The sequence below is a fragment of the Narcine bancroftii genome, chromosome 11 (assembly GCF_036971445.1).
Source record: "Narcine bancroftii isolate sNarBan1 chromosome 11, sNarBan1.hap1, whole genome shotgun sequence".
Classification (NCBI taxonomy): Eukaryota; Metazoa; Chordata; class Chondrichthyes; order Torpediniformes; family Narcinidae; genus Narcine; species Narcine bancroftii.
The window spans coordinates 84,506,881-84,519,949 of NC_091479.1; the positions used below are offsets into that span (position 1 = coordinate 84,506,881).

Genomic DNA, 13,069 nt, shown 5'->3' on the forward strand with positions numbered 1-13,069 from the left:
ACAGACATCATGTCTCCATCTTCAATCTGAAATCAAAGTTTCTCTTTCCACAGATGCTGCCAAAATGACTGAGTACTCCCAGCATCTCCTATTTTTATTTCAGATTTCCAGCACCTTCAGTTATTTTTATTTTAATTTACTGTGGGAAGCTGGTGAAATTACTTTGATGCTGCATTCAATTTTAGTGCATTGAATTAACAAAAAGGAAAATTATAGATTGCCATTGTCATTTTAGTTGAATGTACACAAATATGATTAGAGATAACACTTATTACTAAAAGAAACCTGTTTGTCCCTGATCCACTTTGGATTGAGACAATGGCATTTCATTGAAATTTGCCACTTGGCACTTGGCACTATATTTGTTATGAGGCTTTATTTTGTTCATGCTATCATCAGAAGGGGTTTTAAATTTATTTTAAATTTAAAATTTCTGGGTGGTTGAAGAATCTTCCTGGAAAGAAAACAAAGTCTAGATAGAATGGTGGCCTAACTTATTTATAGTTTCAAACAAAAGTCAGAATTTGCAATATAACCCAGGGGGCTAAAGTATTGTTCTTTCCATGCAAGAAAAAGTAGAAAATGATCAATACAATTAACCAAACGGTGTTGTTCAAGTCACACATTCCACAAATTAGCATACTTTTTAAAATGGTTACTGCCAATTAATATAAATTTTTTCAATGAATGTCTATATTTTGTACTGAGTTATCAAATTGGATGTATAAACAAAATTTTTTAAATCCTCATTTTCAGTTGCAAGGAAAAGTATTTGTTTCTTTGCAATGATGGAGAGTTTTTTTTGGGTGAGCCATTTCACACACTTCCAAGAAGTCGAAGCAAAAGTTGTAGCAGAAGCTAATAGATTATATCTGTTCATTTTTTGATTAAGTAGGACGTCATGCAGTTATGAATCCTCATGAGTTTGTTTCATGTCATGCGGTTTCAAAGAACAAATTTAGTCAATTCTCTCTGTAATCTATATTCTGTGCTGACATTCTTTTAAACCTTCGCAACAATTACTAAAATCAATTAAGTTAATTTCACCATAGAGGCAAAGCTTTAAAACTAAAATACCCTCTGTTCATCATAGCATAAATGAATATTTTTTTCTCTCTGGTAATCATGAGGCTCGATATAGAGTGAGGAGTTTGAGAACAAGAAGTTGGTTGCTTTGAATAGATGAAGAAAAATGTTTTCACTTTGAGGAAGATGGAGCTCTGGGATTCGCCATCCAAAAAGGCTGCCTGATGTCAAATGCAGGTCAATAGGTTTCTAGATATTAAAGGGAATAGAGCGAAGTGGTAATAATACTGCAAAACAGTGACTAATCATTGCAGAGCAGCATCAAAAGGCTAGATGGCACACACCTGGCATACAAATTGCTTGTCTTGCAATTATATTTTAAATTGGATGGATGAAGCAATGTAAGCATGTCATATACACTGAACCTTCAATTAATACAACATTAGTTTAACCATGAATTACAGTGAGTAGTGGTGAAACACAAATTTTGAAGACTCTTTGAAGGTCAACTCACTATTTTGAGCAGCTCTACAATTTTAATCGAACCAAAGATCAGAACAATGATTTAAGATAACATAGGGGTCCTGATTTTTTTCCTTAAAATGCCTAATGAAATACAACTCAAAAAAGGAGAAGACCTATCATGTATGAATGTTCAGGGAAATAATAGCATTAGCTAAGTAGATGTACCAATAAGCTAAAAGGGAGCTGTTAGCGACTTTGGTAGATAAGTTATCTCTCACATTCGATTCAGGGCTTCTCCTATTGTCCACGATTTTTTATGAAATTATATCAATTCAAATAGTTGGAGATGTTAATTAGTTTCTAGAATTGAGTTGTACTTCTAAAAAGCAAAAGGACAGGATTCACTAATCAACACATGCTCAGCTATTTCCCTTTGTCATTGTACCTATTGCTCTAAAGTCAAAGAATAAGTGGATATTAATTCCTTAAAAATTTTGATTTCATCTTGCTGGATTGAAAAAACTACTTGCTCAGAGGGAGACTTTAACTTTAGACATACAGCACATAGGCCCATGAACCTGTGCTACCCAATTACACCCAAATAACCTACAAAACCCAGTACGTTTTTGAAGGGTGGGAGGAAACTGGAGCCCCGGGGAAACCCCTTGCAGACATGGGGAGAACATGCAAACTCTTTACAGACTGCGCTGGATTTTAACCCCAGTCCCCGTCACTGGTGCTGTAACAGCCTCGTGCTAACCATGGCATCTTTATTGCATACTTCCGAGTGAGTGTCATCAAAAGATTCCGAGGGGGGTTAGAAAAGAGAACACTAAAAGGTAAAAAGCAAAATAAAAATATATGAAAATTTACAATACTTCAGATTACATACACTCCAAAATTCTACTCAAATGCTCTCATTGTAGCAATTATCCATTGAAGTTTAGCATTTTGTAGTTAAGCTGATTTTGACCTTAGAGTTTGTTTTTTCATACAATTGTTTGAAAAACACCCTTTAAATATGCTTCTAATGTGTACTGGTGGTGGAGTGAGTGAATTGTTGTATATGGGGTATTTATCAAGCGGTCTGCTACTTCCTGTATAGTGCTGAGCTTCTTGTGTGCTGTTGAAGCTGCCTTCTTCAGTCAAGTAGATCATGTCCATAATCTTTGAAAGATCATAGAGAGTCTCATTCCACTATTCAGAAAAGTCTTCTCAGCTTAAAGAGCAATGAGAATACTCCCAGGAAAGACCGAGGTATTGTTTCATAGTAAATCAATTATGCCACCCGTTCACATCGGAGCCAATTCGAAAAGGATCAGCAATGATACTACCACCTAGATGTTAATTCCCAGGTTGATTTGGGACCCCCCCCCCCCCCCCACCATAACGTGTTGGGAGTGTTCACATTGGCAGGTGACCCGATAAATTGCTGGTTAATTACTAGGTTCAAGTGTAAGTGTGAAAGTAAACTGATGCAAGGGTCCAGTATAAGTAATATTTGAAAAATAAATTAATTTGAAGAAGAAAGGATCTAGCAATTAAAATAAACATATGGCTTTTTGATCCCTTATTCATAATTCTCTTCTGGTGATGCAAGTTAATCACAATTTTTCAGGTACATATTTTGTATTTAAATAGCAAGTTTGTAATTTGTTTAATTGGGTAACAAGTTACAGTTTAAAGCTTGGTTATATTTTCTTCACTTTTGCACTGAATTATTAAAAGCTGTGAGATGGAATTAATATTATACAGCATAATGGAGAGGGATGCCATGGGGTTCAACAGGAGATAATAAAAAGGTGAAAAATAGTTCTTGAATTTGGCAACACCCTGAGAGAAGGAGATAAAGGAAGTCAGGGGTCAATGTCTACATAAAATTAAGTTATTGATTTGTAGGCATAGATTTGCAAGTTCTGCAAAGTATTTCATTGGAATTTGGTGAAACTGTTACCTCTAGCTTTGGACTACATGAATGGCCATTTTGTATTTCATGTTTGCCACAACTTATTGTCGAATGTGTTTTAATTTAACATTCAGTTTCCTGTATAATAAGATAGTTAAATTTTATAACTTAAAACATATAACTAGTGTAATAAAGTTATGATTATTTTTAATCTAGCCTTTCAAGTATATATAGCTTTGCTTTCAGCAATATTGGTATCTGAACTTAAAGAGAAAAACGAACTCCACTGTTATAAAATAGATGAAATAATTTAGTCAAAATTAAAACAGTGTATAAACAGTCAGACATTAAATAACATTGAAACAAAAGAAGAACTTTAAATTGAGGTATCTTGTTTAATTAGTGTAAATCAGAAAACACTGAACATTGCATTCTCTTAGAAAAGTAGATGAAGAAAGTTAATTATTCTCAAAATGAATTTAATAATTTCAAAATAACTCATTGCAAATTCAGTACTCTTGACACCTATAAATGAAAATTCTTTTATACTAAAATGTCAAGGATTTTAATGAGAAGCCAAAAAGCTGATAAGTACACATTTTATCATATTGCAGGGTTCATTAAATGTCTCCTTTTTGCTTGATAGAACATTCAGTCTAGGTGATTTTAAAAGTATTACAGGTCTAATCAAAGAAAGTTACTGCTAAACTGGAGGTACAAATTGTGCCTAAATGAAGGATAACCTGATATTAATTAAAACAGCTGTTATTACTAAATGCTTTATGAACTAGCATAGAACATTATTGTATTATGTTGAGGACTATTTTTAAGCAATTTCTAAGAGTAAGCATTAAATTGAAACTTTGAGCACCAGACATTCTTTTTGTATAGCAGTCCTGTGTCTCTTAGGTGGACAACTTCACTTTGAATGTAGCTCAGAAGTTCTTAACTAAACCAAATCAAGAGAAAAGGTCAATAATTGGTTAAAAATCCTGGAGACCAAAAGAAAGCATTACTTATACCTGGATTCTCACCTGCTAGCATCCACCTTCCAGTCTCACAAAATAAACCTCATTTGCACCAGCTAATTTTACAGATGGTTAGCTGAATAGAGGATTACAGAAATATGAGTTTTTCCTTTCCAAGCTCGAGTTAGCTCATGAATAATGCCTGCATTTTGAAGTCAATCTTTTAAATTTTGTAACAGTAACTGCATTCCAGTTTTCATCAGCGCACACCAAAATTATGCTTTCATACCACATTTCGTAGTGTTGCATGTCTATTTGCACAAAATACAAAACCCACTAAAATTCAATCGAGAGTCATGAAATCCTACATCAATGCTAAACTTACATTTTATCATTTGACAAATTTGTAAAGTTATATTTTTGTATAAAAGTGTATAATTGTGCAGATTATACTTTTCTGTTATATCACACAAATTTTCAAGTAATTTTATTAATTAATATTTTAATTTACTTAATATAAAGGATTTTCGTACACCATCTTTGGACCCACATATCAAATGGAGCATGTATAAGAAAATACACCTCACAATCTATGGAAATAAGATGTAGAGATGATTAAACTTTGGTTGATGTTTGACTAGGTGCTTTTCCTGAAATGGCCTTTCCTGAGATGCCCTTTCATACTGCCCCAACAATCCAGAATGAGCCTTCTGGCTCAATTGGGAACAGAAGAGAAGCAAAAGAGGCAAAATCTTTGTAGTCAGCCATGCATTTGGATGAACATATAGATCCAATCTTTTTGAGATGTTAGGATCCTTTCAAGCTTCATTGTTTTAGATCCTCGTGAAAGCACCCTCTAAATTGTTAGCTGTGCACATTCATTCATTTTGTTAGGCAAGATTTTGAACCACTGCTTAAAAAGAAAATGCACCACAAGTGACACAGCCACTGTAAGATTAAACACTGTGAAAGGAGTTTGTTTTATGACAAAAATCACCTTTCATCATTGAACTATTGCACAGTTTCAAATAAAAATCAGGAATGTTGTGCCAAGTAAATTAGCAGGCTGCTGCCCAAATTGTTTTAAACCTTATGACTGGAAGATTCAAACTAGAATCCGTATAGAAATTAACACACCACCTGATATCAGACTACATAGCTCGTGAACTGAATGCCAAATGTAGTAATTCAAATAACTCACCACTATCCTGTTTAAATAAAATTGTCACAATTCTCTCTGAGCCACATTATACATTGAAAAAGTAAATGCTTTCAATTTTAAACATAAAGTTTTTCACATTAGTTCATTAAGTGGTTATAATATCACATTTCCAAACATTAAATTGGCACAAAAAGATTGCGGATTGGGAGTTGGTTTTTCCTAAAGGTTGGATATTTACTTTGTTTAGAACAGCAACACGCCATTGAAAGCAAGAAACCAGTTGTAGCATGACCAGAACTTACTTGAATGAAAGCACAATTGAAGTTCCAATTTCCTATCAAATAGACATATCACATCCTTCACTGATTTCTATTTATGAAAACTATATCTTTTTTTCATGCCATCACATTTCCTCATTGCACTTGCTAAGCAACAAATTACTTTTGAAAAGGATATCACTGCCATTGACAAAATGCAGCAGCCAACTGGCGCGCAGTAAGGTATCACAATTAAATAAACAGCTGGCTAAGGTGGTAAGGGGAAATAGGGTCAAGTGCACAGAGGATGTCTTTCAAAAGTACCATTGAAGTAGAAGGACAGAGCCTTCATTTATCTCGCCCAAAAGACAATCCCATAGCATGAACAGAAATAACAACCCAAATTATTTGCCCAAACTGGAAAAGGATCCACTGAAAACAGAAAAACGCATATATTAACAGGTGGTGCACCATCTATAGAAATACACACATGTACATGTATACTTTGTATATATGCTTTGCGACCTACATTTCTCTGGCACATTTGTGTATTACACTCAACGCCAGAGTCTGTAGACTTTCCTGTTTAACAACAAACCAATGCGTTAAGACGAATGGCATATATATAAAAATCCCCATTATCCAGCACCTACGGGATGGCGAATGTGCAAATTTTCCAGTTGACTGATACCCTTTTAACACTGATGCTTAAGTCCATTATAATCCACTTTTAATAAGCCTTGCCTACCTGTACGAATGCGACAGGTAGGCAGGTACGATTGGGGGGGGGGGGGGGGGGTCATTTCAGACCCGTCTTTTATCCGCCAAGCGAGGTAGTATCAGAGACAAAGCAGGGTGAGTGTAAAAAGGTGTGCTGTGCTACAAAGTTGCCAACTGTTAGGTTATATTCAGATCTCAACATGTCTGGCAAATTGGGAGATAATGAGATCCAGGAGCTCCTTACCTTCAGAACAAAGGACAAAATTAAATGACAGTTAACAGGAATGGTGAATATTCGAAAGGCTGGCTACATAACCTAGGAATCATGGCTTTGCTTGGGGCAATCTGAGGTAATAACCAAGTTGAAGAGTCTACGAAAAAAATTTCATCTGGTCATGGACCATAATTGCAGGAGTGGCAGAGGGTGTCTGGACTGGCCTTATTTTGACCTGTGCTATTCCATCTGGGGACGATCAACTCTGCAAGCCCGGTTGCTCTTCTGAGATCCAGTTTCCTCGAGACCATTCCTGCTGTATCTCCTTCTTCCAGCAGCAGTGTGATGCCAGAGAAGTTAGTGGCTAAGAGACAGACGCAACCATGAGAAATGATCAAGCTGCACCTCATGATCAGCCAGGTAAAAAATTATTTTTTGTTCATGATTACCATCTTTCCCGTGTTTTTGTGTCTTTGTCCATAAGGAACCATCTCGCTAATGTCGCTTGTGTTGTTTTGTTCTCTAGGATGCCACTCACATCCCATAAAACAGAAATTAACTAAAGTGCAAGTGGTTACAATGGAAGTAAAGGATCTGCTACTGTCAATGGACCATGATGATGCGGAGAGGGATTACCTTCATTTGGAAAGGCAGAGGGTCCATGAGGCGTGGATGAGGAGAGATTAACAGGAGGTGGAGATGGTGGCACGAAAGGCTGATAGACAGGAGTGCGCAGATCAGAAGAATGGGTTTGGCACCATGCTCCAAGACATTCAGCATGAGATAAAGACTCAGACCTCACTTCTGAGGGACCAGATTGCACTCATGGCTGCTCCTGTACTATAGCATCCTGCTCCCTCTCCATAGCACCATATTCCCTTAGGCCAGTACTGTGCTCCTGCACTCCAAAGGCAGTATTATTCTTCGCCCACCACATGACAATAACATCCTCGTCCAGATGGATAAACCACCTTCTTCCTCCTCCTTCCTCCCTCCAGCTGCTGGAGTGATTTAACAGTTATCCACACTGTGTTGTGCCTTACTGCTTTTGAACATCGTAATAGGTGCCTTCTTAATTTACACAGTTGTAAAAAGTCGTTTGCAGATCTATTTGTGTAATGGAGGGTTAAAACCATGTGCTCAGATGCTTCCTTGCTTATGTGAAACTGACAACACTGGGGCCACACTCAGGTCACCTTACTTTCAGAATTAGCAGATGTAATTAAACTCAGCCATGGGGATTTATCTGAAGATACACTTTGAAATGGAATTCCACCGTGAGGCCCAGGGAAAGCAGTTGTCAAATACGACACTCTGAAATTGACGTATTGGTCACAACCTGTCTTGCTCAAGAAGTTTTAATGAGTCCTTGTATCTACGAGATAAACCAGGAAATCATAGCATCCTGGTTCCATAATAATCAATCTTCTAAATTGTAGAATAGTATGCTCAGCTTTGATTTTGATTGACAAATGTTAGAGGGAGTGGGTGCATGATTAATTGTTCTTCCCTAAATGCAGGATGGCACGGTATTGCTAAAGCCTTAGAAGTTTCAATAAGTCTTTGTATCTACGAGATAAACCAGGATATCATAGCATCCTGCTCCATAATAATTAATCTTCTAAATTGTAGAATAGTATGCTCAGCTTTGATTTTGACTGACAAATGTTAGAGGGAGTGGGTGCATGATTAATTGTTTTTGGGGTATAAAAGTCTGTGGTCCTGCTGCTGAAGTTTAGACTCTCCGAGGGATGGGAACATCCCTTGTCAAGAAGGAAGAACAGCTAGAGTCTGAGCAATGTCCCGGTCGGGGGAGGTGAAGGAGCTGCTACCGGCGCCCCGGCAGCCTACTACAAGTGTGCCGTCATTGCCTCGCTTCGGCAGTTGGGACCAGTCCAGGCGTTGTTAAGTATGATTAGGCAGGCTTGCATATTGTAGTTTGAAACCTGCTTTATATTTGTAATAAACATTTGTGTAGACTGAACTGCTCTCGGTGTGTGTCTCTATTTTCTTTCGGTAGCTCAAACACTGTGACCAATCTAAAACGAACAAAGTGAAAGGTACAAGTTTACCCAAGACAATTTGGTACTCTTTATTTTTTTTTGTGCACTACAAATTTCTGACATGTGTCATAAACATTTTCTAAAAGATGTTATTTGTTGGCTTAATCAGTTTACAGATTTAGTTTACAGAATGGACATTATTGCTTCACAATTATGACTGTGAGCCTATGCACCCTGACAAGCAACTCAATCAGGCTCAGAGAGATCGGGTAGCTCAGTGATCCACTCTGGAAGGAAATGCTCCTTGTTGATTTCACATATATTGTGTAGAACACAACAGGCAACATCAACAACGTCTGATACAAAAGTGGTACAAATATCAAGTCACTTGGCCAGGCACTTTGAAACGTACAAAAGCATTTTCTACCACTATCCTTGCCAAGCTCAAATGGTAATTAAAGCATCGCTGCTGTTGATCAAATGTGTGGTGATTCTTGATCCACACATACATTACTGTATAGTGGGGTATATAAACTTTACTTCAAATGGGAATAGGTACCTGCCTTGATCTACGCCATTTCTTTAGATGGGTGAATTGGCTAAAACTTGAGCATTATGCGTATAACCAGGCCAACCCAAATCTGTGAAGCTGGAAAAACAAAAGACTGAGTATATAGTTCGACATATTAATTGATAAAGACAAATAATTGTAATTCAGGCCTAGATCCTTACCAAAAGTTGTGGTAAACAACAGATTGAAGAACAATAGAGTCGCACCCTTTCTGATTTTAGTAGGCTTGTGAGTTGGGCAGGTGGGGATGGTGGGGGTGAGGGGGGGGTAATGATGGGAATATGAGTGCCATCAATGCCACCAGCACACATTGGATACCCTCATTCTGTACATCTGTCCATTGTCTCCTGAAGCCGTGCACTATTTGGCAGTTCAACAAAATGCTTAGAAAGGGCCCTCCTCAGGGCTGCAGAACCCTGGCATACCAACAAACACGCAGTGATGATATCGACACCAAAAATACAATTAATTGTTTGATATTCAGATGGGGTGGCATACAAAGCAACGGCAAGTCTAAGCCAAGGTTCCAATGGCTGTCACCAGTTTGTTGTCTTGCGCCGCAGGTGGGGCTCAATTAGTTCCAAAACAAAGTCAGAAGTTTGTTGAGACATTCTTCCATCAAAGACCAATGTGAATTGACTCAGAAGAACCAACCATCTCTGCCTACGGCTTCTAAGGTCCGCGCGCTTTTCTGCCTCAAACTGCTCCCTGTTTCTCCAACGTTTTTCTGATTGCACGATCACGCCGTTTACACAAGTGCGGCATCACATGCTTCAAAAAGTTGAATGCGATACTCAGAAGATTTGCTTGAGTTCAAAGAGTGCAAAATATGTAGAGGGCTAGCATAAGCACCTGCAATTATTAGCCCCAATCACACTGGCACTTCAACCCAGTAATTATCCACCAGTCTACTGGTAAACTTCCCAGTGTAAATGCTCACGAACTGGCACGCAGGTGTCAGATCGCACTGGGGATGAACCACCTAGGGAGGGTGTATCATCACCGATTAGTTTTGAATTGGAGTAACGGTTAGCCCAGTGTGAAAAGGATGGGGGGGGGGGTATGCAGGACATCACCGCTAGAGGATAGGCACCCCTTTACTCTGTGATGCCAGGTGGTGAATTTGAAGAGAACCGGTTCACATTGGTCCAGTGTAAATGGCAAAAAATGCTATTTTGAACCAGTTCGTTGAATCACCAATTTACTGGTTAGCCAATATGAAAAGAGCTGTTGCGTACAGAGCAATGTCACTGTCTAGAGTGTATGTTTTACATCACACTAAACGCCGATGCTGCTGCGCTACACATCCTACCTCTTTTGTTCTGGGAAGACAGCTTGCTGTGCAAAAGGACTCACTGATCTGGCACTTCTGTTCTGTGTGAACAAGCAAATCAGCTTCCAGAGATGGATAACATATACAGCAATAATGCAGGTTTTTAGTGTAAAAGGAGTATGAGACTCAGGCTTCTCATGCCTAACTAATGCACCCACATTAAGAATATACAGCATTTAAAAGACAAAAGACAGTGCAAAATGTAAAGTACTTTGAAAAAAAAATCAGTATTGAAATCTTTAATTATGTAAAATTCACTTTAATCAGGTAATTTCCTTATCTTACAAAATTTAAATTTGAACCCCAGTCACTGGTGCATTATGCTAATTGCTATGCGATTATAAATATAAAAGTATGGAATGTTGTGTGCTGTCATAATTAACCCCCCACCCCCAAGTTTGCAGATGAAACCTTACTAAGATACCTAATACTAATAAACATAAAGACTCTTACCAGGCAGGGATAGAGGGATATTCTGGGAGAGTGGCCCCGACTGGCGAGCAGCATCGGCACCACAATTTAATTCCAATGCAACTTCATTCAAATTTTACCATTATCTGATTCACCTCCACGCAAATGTCCTGGTTAGGCCCTCATCGCACTTTCCTGATGCTGACAACCTGACTCACCTCCACGCAATTGGTGATAGCGAAAATAATGCAAGTGCATTGTGGGGCATTGCTTGTTCAGCAGGACTAACCTGCTCATGTTCAGCAAAGTCTCAATGCTCTTCCGCAAGGTCCATCCTCCCAGTTTTATTTATTTGACATTTATTTATTGATTTATTTACGTCTTCTGACGTTTTAGTTTCTGGTTATATCTTAAATATATAACTCTACTTCCATTATTACCATACACACTCTTGATTCAGTCTTAATTGCATTAATCTGCTTGGCTTCTTTTGCTGCTTTCCCATTATAGGTGAGGTGGAAATTTAGAACATTGTGTGGCCTTAGTTTAAATATTTTAACTAGTTTTAATTATTGCATGCAATTTGCCACACAACCTCTCACAACTTAAAAGTAAGCAATCTACTCTTGACTTCCTCATCAGAGGACCACTGTAGCAACTAATTTCCTTTATAGTTGCTAGGAGGATAAGAGAATGTTGATGTTGTCTGTGACTCATTCAAACAAATTCATACTAAAGTTGAGTTGAGTTTTACCACACTGTTTATCAAATAATATTAAACATTGTTAATATTATTATCAGTTGCTATACCTTGTTACAAGCCGTTAAAACATTGTTAGACCATCATTAGAAATTGTTGGAACCACTCCGATCCATCCAAACAAACCAAAAGAACTAAAACAAAACATGTAAACTCTTTAACAGGGCCGAGAATCAAACTGTAACCTTAGCTCTAAGACGTTGCTAGGATAAACTCAAAAATATGTTAAACAAAATCCAGAAAGCCACATACAGAATTGCTTGCAAATTTGCAATCCATTTTAAACCTACAACCACAGTCATTGTGGATTGTTATCAACATCACCTCCTCACTTACAATCAACACAGATGTACCTCAAGGCTGCGTGCTAAGTCCACTCTCTCTACACCCATGACTGGGTGGCTAGGAACAATTCAAATATCATCTACAAATTTGTCGATGACGTTGCAGTTGTCAGCAGAATCACAGATGGCAATGAGGAAGTAAGTGTAGAGGAGTGAGATAGATCAGCTAGTTGAATGGTGTCACAACAACAACCACCTTGTATTTTACTTTAGCAAAAGTAAGGAACTGATTGCGGACTTCATGAAGGGGAAACCAGGAAAACATAAACCAGTCCTCATCAAGGGGCCAGCAGTAGATAGGGTAGAGAACTTTAAATTCCTGGGTGTCAACATCTCTGAAGATCTAACCTGGAATCTTTATGGCAAGGCAATCATGAAGAAGGTCTGCCAGGCTTTTGAGAAGATTTGGTATGTCACCAAAGACTTGCACATTTTTAAAGGTGTACCGTGGAGAGCATTCTGATTGGTTGCATTACTGTCTCATATGGAGATGCCAATGTACATGACAGGAAAAGGCTACAGAGAATTGTGAACTCAGCCAGCTCCATCATGGGCATTAGTCTTCACTCCATTTAGGACATAAAAGAGGCGGTGTCTCAAGAAAGCAACCTCTATCATCAAGAGGGCATGGCCTTGTTCTCACTGCTACCATCAGGAAGGTACTAGAGCCTGAAGATGAACACCCAAAATGGCACAAAAACAGCTCTTTTTCTCTTCTTTTACACTGATTTATTTTAAACATGTATCTACAGCAATGTAATTTATAGCGATTTTGCACCTGTAATGCGCAATTAATGCTGCTGAAAAACAATTAATTTTGTGACTTGTTCATAAACAAGTATATTTTTTACACTGCCCTTTCGTTCTGGGACATTTTCTCCTTTTTCCCAGAATACCTGCTGTGTAAAAAACACCGAGATAGAATGTTG

General features: G+C 37.9%; 2 protein-coding genes across 13 annotated transcripts in view; one reads left to right on the forward strand and one right to left on the reverse strand.

The window, feature by feature from the left end:
• immp2l (inner mitochondrial membrane peptidase subunit 2) overlaps positions 1–13,069 on the reverse strand; it is a 454,378-nt gene that overhangs the window by 280,355 nt on the left and 160,954 nt on the right. The window lies entirely within an intron of this gene.
• Positions 1–13,069, forward strand: part of LOC138746056 (leucine-rich repeat neuronal protein 3-like) — a 42,042-nt gene that overhangs the window by 13,504 nt on the left and 15,469 nt on the right. Inside the window, exons 2-3 of one of the 2 annotated variants that reach the window (XR_011346673.1) lie at positions 7,057–7,138; positions 7,245–8,637. The exons of the other annotated variant lie outside the window; for it this stretch is intronic. The gene's annotated coding sequence lies outside the window, so the exon portion shown is untranslated. Of the gene's footprint in view, positions 1–7,056; positions 7,139–7,244; positions 8,638–13,069 lie in introns of those variants that run through there. 2 annotated transcript variants of the gene reach the window in all.